The sequence below is a fragment of the Megalobrama amblycephala genome, linkage group LG1 (genome assembly GCF_018812025.1).
Source record: "Megalobrama amblycephala isolate DHTTF-2021 linkage group LG1, ASM1881202v1, whole genome shotgun sequence".
Taxonomy (NCBI): domain Eukaryota; kingdom Metazoa; phylum Chordata; class Actinopteri; order Cypriniformes; family Xenocyprididae; genus Megalobrama; species Megalobrama amblycephala.
In genome coordinates, this window is record NC_063044.1 from 48,889,947 (window position 1) to 48,903,357 (window position 13,411).

A 13,411-nucleotide genomic window follows, 5' to 3' on the forward strand; every position below is an offset into this window, starting at 1 on the left:
CGGACATTAACCCTAAAAACTCAATGAAGTGCAAAATTCAAAATAGGGACAACACCTGTAAAAAATAAATACGGAAAATTATGTTAAATTAATAGCCTACAGTAGTCTACATTGTGCCCTATTTTTACGGATTTTTTTAGAGTGCAAAACATTTGCAATCTGTTCACAAATTGACCCACTAGGCCTACCCTATTTTCTGAATTATTATTATTCGCAAGTAGCTATATTCAGGCAGTAATTTTACCCTGACATGAAACACCAACACTAACTTGTAAGTCTAAGCAGTTTATGCAAGTGATCTAACTGGCTCTGTCTGATTAGGCCTAGCCTACATCTCACCTCTGTGGGGCAGCATTGCTGCATAAATGGACAGTGCATGAAGACAGACAGACACACACACACACACACACACACACACACACACACACACAGTAAAAGCAGCTCTCCTACTATTTTGATTAACTTCCGTCTAATTCATCAGAAAGTTAAACATTTTGGAACTATGAGATCTGTTCTTTGATGCCATGCAAAAGTATTCTTATTTTATTTTTATTTTGTTTTGTTTCTGTGAAGGTGTTATTTCAGTGATAGTCTTTTCCTTGTAAAACAGGGCTTGGAGTTAATGGAAAAAGCAGTATTTATTTGTTTCGAATGAAGCATTGCCTCTATTAGCCTATTTAGTTGCTTTAACAACATTATATTTTACTTTTGGCTTAGCCTATATGAATACTTTGAAAAAAAAACATCAGTTAACAACCAACTATTTTTTTATGAATTGCAGGGATTAAAAACTTTCATTCTTAAAAATTCCTGACTCTTTTGTGTGAAATTATCATTCCAAATCAGGAAAACCAGCTTATTTGCTGAACAGATTCCAACATTAGTGACCAGGTTGTAGCTCTAGAGCGCCATCTACAGACTCAACATCTCATTTACATCAGTACATCTAACATTGAAAAGTCTGTTCAAACCTGTAAGTAAAAATATCTTTCCATTCTCATCATGTGTTAGAAACAATCTCAGTTAACAATCCTTGAGAATGTGGTGAGAAATCAGCTTATCTGTCGAGTCCTCTGAATCCTGATGGATACCAGTTTGTCTTTGACTTGTGAATTTATTTACCTGGGCCTCCAGGGGCCCGACACTTACTTTCAACACTGATGGTGTTATCCTTGTAAATCTTCCGGCGACTATTTTGACAAGGCCTGGAATCAAAGGTGTGGTTGTGAGCCTGTGCTCTGGAGGACTAAGTGGACATTTCCTTTTGAAACATGTATAATATTAGCCTTGGATGAATGAAGACATTGTCAGAGACAAAACTCCCGTCCTCCTCTTTTTCCTTCTCTCTGACTCTCTCGCTCTTTTAAATATACTATACTTTTCAAAGTTTATATGCAGTTTAAATTGGTTTTGTTTTGTTTTGTTTTTTAATAATCCGTCTCTGGATCACTGTGCTTCCAGGCTTCCTGACTGAGCATGCTCAGAAAGAGAGAGTGGCTGGTGGTGGAGAATTTAGGAGCGTAGGAGGTTTTCCTGGATTGTCTGTGTGGCACGCATGTCAAACTCACTGCAATATATAATTAGTCTGTCTTTGCTGGGCACTACCAGGATATCTATAGCCATCGGTGGCTTTCTGTAATTCATGCTTTCTAGTCTAAACAATGATTCAGAGGGAGTAAATCTTTCTGAGAGAAATCTGAGGCTTTCAGTCGAGGCAGTCTGTGATACGACGGTACCTCAAGTTGTCATTTACTCACCCTCATACCTGTATGACTGATATGTTGAACACAAATGACAAATGTTTTTTTCTTCATATTTACAATGAAATTCAAAGTCATTGGACCCTAACTTACTGCAGAAATCCTCTTTTGTGTTCCACAGAAGAAAATTAAATGGGTGTGGAATAGAACTTTAATTTTTGGGTAAACTATCCCTTTAAGTTCATCCTATTCAGTTGACAATGCTGCTTAGTTACAAGTTCTCAAGAAGTTCTATCTTCCTGACTTTAAAGCTTCATGGACAACAAATATCATTTTGTTTCTTTGTGGACTCTTTAAATAAAACAGTCAAACCAAACAGCTTTAAATGCAATCTGTTCTTTCTTTCTTTCTTTCTTTCTTTCTTTCTTTCTTTCTTTCTTTCTTTCTTTCTACACTACATGCTGTAAATGCTTTATCAGGTAAAACATCTAAATTAAGTGATTTTAATCAAATCAGAAATATGATTTAATATCAAGGTAACAATCACATATTTATTACTGTGCAGAGCTTTGTGAAAAATTGTGTATCACTGCAACCGATTAAGTTGAGACAACTCAAATGATTTAAGGAATGTGATTCCCTCAGTTCAGTTGAGTAATGGGGAAATTGACAACTCAATTTAATTGAGTTGACCTAATGTGGTCTTTTAATTGAATTAACTTTAAGTACAAATAAATTAAAAGGCAAACAGACTAAACTCCCCTGCACCTGGAACGCGATTACTGATGCACCCAATTGATGCACCCAATTACCATTACATTTTTATTTTTTATTTTATTTTGTTACGCTATAGTTGGTTACCAACAAATTCATAGAGCCGAGAGCTAGGGTAGATATTAAGGTTTTCAATCTAATTAATTTGATTTTAATATATTTCTAATGCAAAGGTATTATATGGGAGACGTACAATATTACTGTTTTACTGTATTTTTAATCAAATCAGCTTTTGTGACTTTTTTTTTTTTTCAAAAAACATTTTTATAATAGTTTTGTGATTTTTTTTAACTTACTTACATTGAAAATAATGGCCAGTATATTCTTCCCAAAAAATCACTTTTGTTGTCACAGAAGAAAGAAAGTCATTCAGGTTTGGAACGACATGAAGGTGAGTAAATGGTGACAGATTGCTCTTTTTTGAGTGGACTATCCCTTTAATGAAAACATTATGTATCATCAAATATACCGTGAGACATAGAGGAGGGAATGTGTGAATGCTCAGATTTCTGAATCTCCTCCCTCACATCAGCAGAAGGGAATGTTCCTCCCTTTCGCACAAGGACTGGCGCGTCTGTGTGTGTGCGAAGGAGAGATGGTGAAACTGGCATGCGTCTGGGATCCTTTTCCGCTCTCTCTCTCTTCTCCAGATGTGGATCTCCCGTGGCCCTTCTTGTTGGCTGATCCAGTACTCTGACGAGACTTCCAGCTGTACGGCATCCAGAATGAGCCACAGCTGTTTCCAATCTGTGTGCTTTTCCAATGGGGAGAGGAAACTCAAGAAGAATAGGACTTTACTTTTGCCACTAAACAATTTATAAGATCAACTCAGACACTCATTTACTGGTGAAAACCAGAAACATTTCATTGCATTTCTCAAGATGCATATGTCATGACTAGGTTTGAAACACCTTTTAATAATATCCCATCTTTTTTTAATCACAAGCACTTCATACCATTAAAAAGTTTAAGGTCAGATTTTTTTATTCAGCAAAAGTGACAGTAAACCCCTTTATAATTTTACAAAAGTTTCCACAAAAATATTAACTGTTTTCAACATTGATAATAATAAGAAATGTTGAGCAGCAAATCATCATATCAGAATGATTTCTGAAGGATCATGTGACACTGAAGACTGTAATGATGCTGAAATGCTTTGACATCACAGGAATAAATTACATTTGAAAATAGAAAAGCTATTTTAAATTGTAATAATATTTCACAATATTACAGTTTTTACTGTATTTTTTAACAACAACAAAAATATCCTTGGTTGGCATAAGAGACTTTTTTGATGTGTGTCCATCTTTGAATGAGTGTGTCAGAACAAGCATCAACAAATGTCAGCTGAGAGCATTTTTCCCTCCGGCACAGAAGAGATCTGTTCTGGACTAATAAATTATAACACATGTTTACAGGACACAAAGGGAGAGAAAAGACAGAGACCTGTGTAGTGTCAGGACCTTCTCAAACTGCCCCGTTTATATCCACATTGTCTCCAAATAGGAAATGAGTGGTGAGAATGAATGCAAGGCAGCTAAAAAGTCCTTCTGCCTTTTCTTCTAGCATAAGAAATAGCTGTAAATAGTGAATGAGGTTCCCATGCAGTGTCAGAAATTAACTTTTAATATTTAATTAATACCTATAGTTCTGAAACTCTAGACGGCACAGGCTGATAGGTCTTTAACTCATTGGTAGCAATCACGTCATTATCTACATAGCATAGCTGATTGGTTGCTGTTGCGTCAGTGGCAATGAGCTCAACATTCTAACAAATACTGGTAGTGTTTGCTGTTAGCAGTATACAGCACACTGTCAGAAACCCTTCACCTTCCCCAGCTCCACCTGTATAGATCTGCTATGGGATTAAATCATGTATGTTACCTGTGCAGCAGCAGCATGTCTTACATGCTCACAGCAATGTCTGTTAATGTATTGGCAGTAGCAAATCTTGGTACTTGCTGTGCAGCAGCAGCAGATCTATTCTGCCAAGACCAAATACATTAAAATTGCCATATCCATTACCATGCCAATCTCTATTACCACACCAATCGCCCGAGAGTTGTCATGACAAAATTATTATTTTCATTAACAGCAATATTTGGAGACTTAATTGATTTTGGTGCCATTATTTAAATTTAAATCTATTAAAATAAACCACTTTCAATTGGCAAGAATTCAACAACACATGCCCCTTTGGACATTGAATACAAGTGAATACAATACTTACATTTAAAAATTTTGCATCTGTGAGAAGTTTATTTTGCAGTTTATTTAATAATAAAAAAATAAAAAAACAGTAAAATGATAAATTATGAGATATTATTACTATTTACAATAACTGTTTTCTATTTGAATGTGTTTTAAAATGTAATTTATTCCTGTAATGTCAAAGCTGAATTTTCAGCATCATTACTCCAGTCTTCAGTGTCACATGATCCTTCAGAAATCATTCTAATGATGATTTGATGTTCAAGAAACATTTCATTATTAATGTTAAAAAAAAGTTGTGTTATATATATATTTCAAGAATCTTTGATGAATAGAAATTTTAAAATAACAGCATTGATTTGAAATAGAAATCTTTTGTAACATTAAGAATGCCTTTTACTGTCACTTCTGAACAATTTAATGCATCCTTGCTGGATAAAAGTAGTGTTTCTTTAAATAAAATAAAATCTAATAAATTAAATATTTTCTGACCCCAAACTCTTGAACGGTAGCCTATCTGAAGACAACAGATCATTATGGTGTGAGCGTAGTAAACTCAAACAGAAAGGCCTAAAATAGAACATTAAGAAATATACCAAATTTGAGATGATCTATAAAAGAAAAGAATTAACTTTTTGGACATTCCTCCCCAAAACATCTACTAAGTAATATATAAAACTCACTGGTACAATAATATAAGAGCAACCATTTGCTGTCCTACAAACATCTTCTTAATCTTCTTTATCTTTTAATCTTAATCTGTAATTAATTCTAGTGTTCCTTCAAGTATTTGGTAACACTTTACAAATGTCTGTTAACATGATCTAACAATTAATTAATACTATTTTTTTTATTATTAGTTATTTTCAGCATTTACTAATATCTGGATATTAAAATCAAAAGTTATGTCTAACATAACCTAACATAAATACCAACAAAGATGAATAAATACTGTAACAAATGTATTGCTTATTGTTAGTTAATGTTAGTTGATGCATTAACTAAAGTTAACTTATAAGGTTTTGCTTTTTATTTTCTGTTTTGCACAGAGAAGCCGTGAGGGAGAAGAACTGGTTTGTTATTTTTTAGAAAATCCTGAGAAACACTGATCTTCGTCCTGCCGTCTGCACCGGACATGTCAGGCCAGCACGACACCAGCAGCCTCCCTGTGGGTGGTCGAGTGGACTAGACGAAATATTCACAGCATACCGACCCACAGATTCATTCTAATAGATCTATATTTTACTAGTAATTTCATCTATTATCCAGATTTAGAACTGAGTTACAAATACTATAAGCAACATTTCAAAAGCGGATACTAAATCAGTTATCAGAAAAACTGTGACAGTTATGCAACAAAACACTACAATTAGACTCACCCACATTACCACATCCTTATCCACTCCACCCACACAGGTGATGCCTGCAGGGCACAAAAATATCTTTTTTATACTGTGTGTGAGAGAGAGATGAATGGGTGTGGCTGAGGGTGTGTGTGGGATCCATGCGTGATGATTGACAATAGCAGCTGTTGTTATATTAGTTATATACACGTTTAATTCCGCTTCTCTCTCCTCTGATTGTGTACTTGTTTGTTTGACACGTGGGAATGACGCTAAAGCTTGACTGATGTGTTTTTTTCTTCTTCTTTGACGTTCCCCCTTTCCTTTCATTCCTTCAAACTTTGCAGTTGCTCACTTTCATTTGTTCTCTTTTATTTCATTTCTTTGTGTTTCCTTTCTTTCTTTCTTTCTTTCTTTCTTAATGCCTCACTTACTTTTTCATATTTTCATTTTCACTTTCTCTTCTTAACCCCTTCCTCTCACTACATCAATCCTCTACAATGTCTCCATCTCTCAATTACTTTGCCCTCATGTTTAATGCATCCGTTTTTCTCAACTGGTTGTAGATCAGTTTCAGACCTCGCAAGATTATGGTACAAATATTAAAAAGAACTATGTTAGCTGACGTCAGAGGATTTGAAAGAGAATCCTAATGTACAGACATGTGTGAAACACCTCAGGGCAAAAGTGTTGATTTTGGTTAAGAAAATGGCCGAGATTCACTGGGGGGACCGCATTTTGCAGACCATAGATGCAGAAAATCACACTATATGTATGAAACTTGCATTGCATTTTGAGGCTATTACATAAGAGATGAAAATCCTCAACATTTTGAACAGGAACTCCGTCCTGGATCCTTTTACTCACTTTCATTTATTCAGGTGTTACAATCTCATCTCCAGTTAGGCTCTATATGAAATCTCAAATCTTTTTCTCGGTCATGCACTGGAGGGCCAGTAGAGGGCGTCAGTCGTGCTGTAGGCTATGTTGTGAATAGTCCGTTTATGTTCTTTCCCCCCTTTTCTTTCAGTTTCACATCTGCTAATAAGTTACGCTAATATGATCTAGTGATGTGACATTTTTTATTTTAAAATCATAGTTTTGACAACATTTTTATTAGATTATACTGGTGTTTAAATCTCTACATGGTGATTTGAAGCCTCTTTAGTACTTTACAGATGCTGAGTTTCTCTTCTACTGCCAAAAATACAACTTTCTCACCAGCCTGGCTGTAATTTATGAATCATTCTCTGTTTTTAACAGATAATATGTCGATGCTGGAATAGTTATGTGTTGGATAAGAACACTGTACTCCTGTATCATCATTATACTGACCCGTTCTGCGTCTTTAGATTTATGAAGTCTGAGGAAGAATATTAAATGAAGGTCAATAGAAGAGAGGAAAACTCTTGCTTCCATTTGACAGCACAGCTTGGCAGTCTGTCAAAATATCCTTCCAAGACTCCTGATCAGATGGCAGGCAAAGGAAGAAAGCTGAGGAGAGAGGAAGGTGGGAAGATCATCATCCTACTCCAAAGCATACTGAGGAATGTCAGTGTGTCTGGAGAAGAATGAGCGATTCCAGTTTCTAAGTGCTGTTTTTCCTCTATCAAAGCTTCTTTTATTCTCTCCATCCTTACCTAAGTATTCCCTACCAATTTTTTAAATGTTTAAAATAACCCCCTTACATTTTTAGGCCACAATGGCAGATGAATTAATACAATAAGCACAACAAAACAAATGGCCTATTTATAAAGTATTTGGCTGATTGGTGAAAGATAATAATTGGTTGATTTCACATACTGAGTCATTCCAATCTAGATTAAGTAATAATCAAAGCAGTTTTTGTCTTCTGGAAATGGAAATATTATCGGATAGATGTACTGTAGTAAATACGAGAGTGGCTTTTTGTGTGAATGTGTTGTTGAACTAATTTTTTACAGCTGATTGCTAGTCATTTGGGACACTGAAATGCCTGTGTTGGGCAGAGAGAGAAAGAATGAAGGCACTTAAGTTATGCTGCAGGCAGGTAGAGGCAAGTAAGCAGCTTCAGAGAGAAGCACAGAGTTCAAGGGAGATTTAAAGTTGCAAACCACTAAACCTTCATCTATCACTATAGCTGTGGACCTCCATGTAGAAACCATTAAGACTTGAAGATAAGTTCAGATGTTTGTAGGATTTACATGCTGGAATCTTGAGGGTTTTGATCCCATGATGACTTTTATATGACAAATAAAGGGAAACTGAATCCGAATGTGTCCGTTTTTGGAGTTGAAACAGACTGCTTAGTAATCTGTACTGTAAATGTAAATGCTGTAGTGTAAACTTTCTCTTCTCTGATGACTTGTTTACTGGTGCAAGGGCAGGAAAACCTGCCAGTCATATGACATCACAGCAATAGAAAACCATAAAAATTCCTGATATAGGCAAAATAATTTTTTCTGGTTCAAGAAGCCATTTTACTCAGATATATACATCACAATAGAGAAGAAAAACTATCAAAACGTCTGTTTCATGCTGAATTTAAATTCCCAGAAGTGATATCCCAGACTTTTGAAAGGACAAAAGTTAATAGTTCACCCAAAAATAAAAAATAAATTGTCCTCATTTACTCACCCTCAAGTTGTTCCAAACGTTTATGAGTTTCTTTCTTCTGCTCAAAAGAAGATATTTTAAAGAAGGTCAGTAACCAGACAGTTGATTGACTCATTGACTTCCATAGTAATTTTTTTTTCCTACTATATAAGTCAATGAGTCCATCAACTGTCTGTTTACCAACATTCTTTAAAATATCTTCTTTTGTGTTCAGCAGAAGAAAGAAACTCATACAGGTTTGGAAAAACTTGAGGGTGAGTAAATGATGACAAATTTTTTCATTTTTGGGTGAACTAACCCTTTAAAACTTGCTTAGCAAACAGAAGTAAGACAGGTCTGCACATTTAAAGCGTTAGTTCACCCCAAAATTAAAATTCTGTCCTTAATTACTCACCCTCATGTCGTTCCACACCCGTAAGACCTTTGTTAATCTGCGGAACACAAATTAAGATATTTTAGTTGAAATCCAATGGCTCAGTGAGGCCTGCATAGGGAGCAATGACACTTCCTCTCTCAAGATCCATTAATGTACTAAAAACATATTTAAATCAGTTCATGTGAGTACAGTGGTTCAATATTAATATTATAAAGTGACGAGAATATTTTTGGTGCGCCAAAATTTTTTTGGTGCGATTCATTTGTGCTCCGAATCTTCCTGAAGCAGTGTTTTGAAATCAGCCATCACTAAATAAGTCATTATTTTGTTTTTTTGGCGCACCAAAAATATTCTCGTCACTTTATAATATTAATATTGAACCACTGTACTCACATGAACTGAGTTAAATATGTTTTTAGTACCTTTATGGATCTTGAGAGAGGAAGTGTCATTGCTGGCTATGCAGGCCTCACTGAGCCATCGGATTTCATCAAAAATATCTTAATTTGTGTTCTGTGTTCTTAATTTGTGGTCTTACGGGTGTGGAACGACATGAGGGTGAGTAATTAATGACAGAATTTTCATTTTTGGGTGAACTAACCCTAACGTTGATGTATTATATTTTTCCCCCCTCTTACTCTCTTTCCCTTTCTAACCCTGTAACACACAATCACAGCGTTAGCATCAAACGTTCTGATTTGTCATACATGTTTAGCTCAGTTTCTTCTTTAATGTCTTTGAGTCTCCAACCACACCCACTTCTTTTTCGTTCTCCACCTACCCCATTTCCTCTCGTCCAGCCTCCCTGTTCTCTTTGGCTTGTGAGGGTTTGTTTACATGATGACTGTATGTGGAGCTAATCTCTGTCCCCCTCTCCCGTTTGTGCATGAGATTTGCCTTTTCAGAGGCTCACAAAATGACAGCACATGCAAGGATGCCAGTCAGGTGCAAGACATTCTCCAGTAAGACCTAACACTGGGCATTAATATCAAATTCCTGTGGAAATATACTTTTTTTTTAGGATGTTTTGATGAATAGAGAGTTCAAAAGAACAGCATTTATTTGAAATAGAAATCTTTTATAACATTTTGAATGTGTATGCATTTGAATGTAATGCATCCTTCTTGAATAAAAGTATTCATTTCTTTCAAAATAAAGTCTTACTGACCCCAAACTTTTGAATGACAGTGTTGTATATTCAAATACAGTACATAGAAGATAATAGATACCAGAGTAATCATTTTATTCAGAACAGGATAAAACATTTTAAAGTCAATTCTTTTATCCCTTAAAACTCTTTGATCACCAAAAAATCCTTGATCACCAAAGTAACATATTTTAAAAAATTTTCCTGTGACATGCCTTAAAATAGCCTGAATATAAACACCCTTGCTTCATTTAATATACACAGATCTATGAATATGCTAATTAACTCCACCTCCACTCACTCGCACAAGCTCAGAGATCTACTCGGTCAACTTACTGAGGTAAACGCACCGGCTACATTGCTAAATCTACCCAATTTTTCATATCAACAGAAAAATATACCAGAATATATTCTCTTGAGACTCCCCTGCTTCAGATCGGTCATGGTTAATGATATGCTAAAGCCCGCCGGCACGTTGACTTGATTGGCTACAAGGTAGTTTGTGACATCACAAACACCAGCGATTTCAAACCGTGTTTTTGAAACTGTCTTTATATCACTGCAGTTTTAAAGAGAAAATACTCAGCAATAGTGTTGACTTATGAATTTGCACATGGTTTGTCTTAAAGCGTATTAAAAACACCACATAGACATATAAAACAACATTAAAAGGTTGATTTTCACCTCAGGGAGACTTGGCAAGAACTTGGCAGTTTTTTTTTCCCCCTCAGAATATTTAGGATTAAACAAATTCACAGTCTTAGATAATTCACTTTCTATTACAGAAATTACCAACAGCTCCAGGCTCTGTGTACAAAAAGCCTCTCCTGACACCGCCTGTCACCAGAAATGATGTTTTCATGGATGTTACCTGTGTAGTTAGGCTAAGTGTGGTAACTGTGGATGATGAACTAATGTTTATTTACCTTTAATTCCACTCTCCTTAAATCTTTTCTCTCCTCCTCCTGACCTTCTTCCCGAAGAGAAAACTACTTGAAGGCATGTGTCTGTCTTCTCTTCACTCCTCCTCTATGAGTTCGACTTCAGGACATCTGCTCCCCCCTACAGTTTTTTCCCCTTCATTACTGTCTTGTGTCGTACTCCAGTGTACTCCTAGTGTTGATGTGGCAGTAGTTTAGCTACAGTAGAACAGTTTAGCTACAGTAGAGGGAGGAGGGAGATAGAAAGAGAAATATACTTCATTTTATTCAAACAAAGCAATGGCATCTGTAAACATATGGAAGTAGAGTAGCTGTAATCATCCATCAGCTGTGACTTCCTGTAAAACGTACACTTGGTTTCATAACTTTTTAGGTTCTTCATAAGGTTCTGTCTGATATTTTTGTCAAAATTGAGTTATTCATATATTCTTATTCTGTGACAGTTTTTTTTTTTTTTTTTTTACATTATTTAAAGTTGTGTACATTTTGGGACTTTTAGAAAGCAAAAAGGGTCTATCCACAAAGAAGTATGGAATGCAAAAATGTTGAAGCTCAATATCTCAAAACTGCTCAGATTGCAACCTAATTCCAAGGTGGCGAAATATCAAATTAGTCTTAATTTTAATCATTTATTTTCATATATAATCTAGAAGCACTTAAAAGTTAATGTACTTGTTACTTGGTTAATGATCAATGGTTTACATTACCATTCAAAAATTTCAGTCAGTAAGATTTTTAAATGTTTTTCAAAGAAGTCTCTTATTCTCACCAAGGCTACATTTATTTGATAGAAAATACAGTAAAATAGTGATCTTGTGAAATATTATTAAAAGCATAATTTTCAGCATCATTACTCCAGTCTTCAGTGTCAGAAATCATTCTAATATGATGATTTTGTGAAATTTATTTGTCAGGGTTCTTTAAACAGAAAGTTCAAAAGAACACCATTTATTTAAAATATAAATATTTTGTAACTTTATAATTGAAATTAATGTCCTTACTGTATAACAGTATTAATTTCTCTTTTTAAAAATTACTGACCCCAAACTTTTGAACAGAAGTGTATTTGTTGTTTAATGTTTATTTCTATAGATACCACAACTTTGAATGTTAAAAATATACGGTGTCTGTTATCATTAATGCACAATGAACAATAGAATATTTATAAATTAATATTAACCAATATTATTACAGTAAATGAATTAAATGCATTCATTAATGTTAATGTATACTGTTTAAAGTTATAGTAAAGTGTTGCACATTTGTCGTGTTGATTCTTCCTGTGAATGACAGGGGGAGTTTTAGTTTTGTTTTGGCCCACAGATGGGAACAAAAGAATGAGTGTGAGAAAAAGTAGAAAAAAAGAGAAAAGCAAAAGAGAAATAACAGATGAAGCAGTAGAGACCGCTAATCATGTAGTGGGTGTCAAACAATGACCAGTGAGAAGGCTTCATGCTGCATATATCGTCCCGCCCACACGTGAAATAAGCTCACCCTGTATCCCTCTCTTTCCTCTACTGCATGTGAACCCACAGACGCATTCACTTAAATGTAGTCTTGCATATTTTTTTTACTTCATTTTTCCAATCCTCGCTTGTTTGTTTTTGTTTATAGTCATTTGCGTGTTGATTTGAGTCGCACAGTATCATTTAACCTTGTTGCGTCAACACCAGCAGGGGGACAAATCTGGGATACACACACGGTACATCCCTCCTCCCGTTGCAGATCCCTCTGGTTTACTCCCCTCCTCCTTTCCATATCCACTGTCTTACTCACTCCAGACAAAACTGTAAGGGGGGTAGAAACTGAGCACTATCTCTGAAGTTAGATCAGCTCGGAGTGACTAAATCACACGTGAGATGAGCTTGCAGCTGATTTCAGGTCAGTGCTTGTGGTCAGTCGTAACAGCAGAGTTTTTCCATCTGTTGAGACCTCTGTAATTCGTCAGAGAACTTTCATGAGTCATGGAAAAACAGACAGAGAGAGAGGATTGGGGGCAGAGCAAAAAACAAAAAGGCCAACTTTCAGTAGAAAAATCCCTTCTGTGCAGAAATCAGTCAGGATATAGATTTATAAATGCAAATAAACAGCATAAATAGGAGGGGGAGTCAGACAACACCTTATTTAACGGGTGTTAGTTGGGTAGACAAACTCTGAGAGTTTTTATGATTCACTTTATCTTTATGTTTGGGCAATGCTGTATGTGCAAAAATACTAATGTTATAATGTTCATTCATTAATATGTTCCTGCAGCTGACAAATGCTAGCTTTCCCTTACAAAAAAGGTTTATTCAAGTGTGCTATTAGTATACTTCTTTTAAACT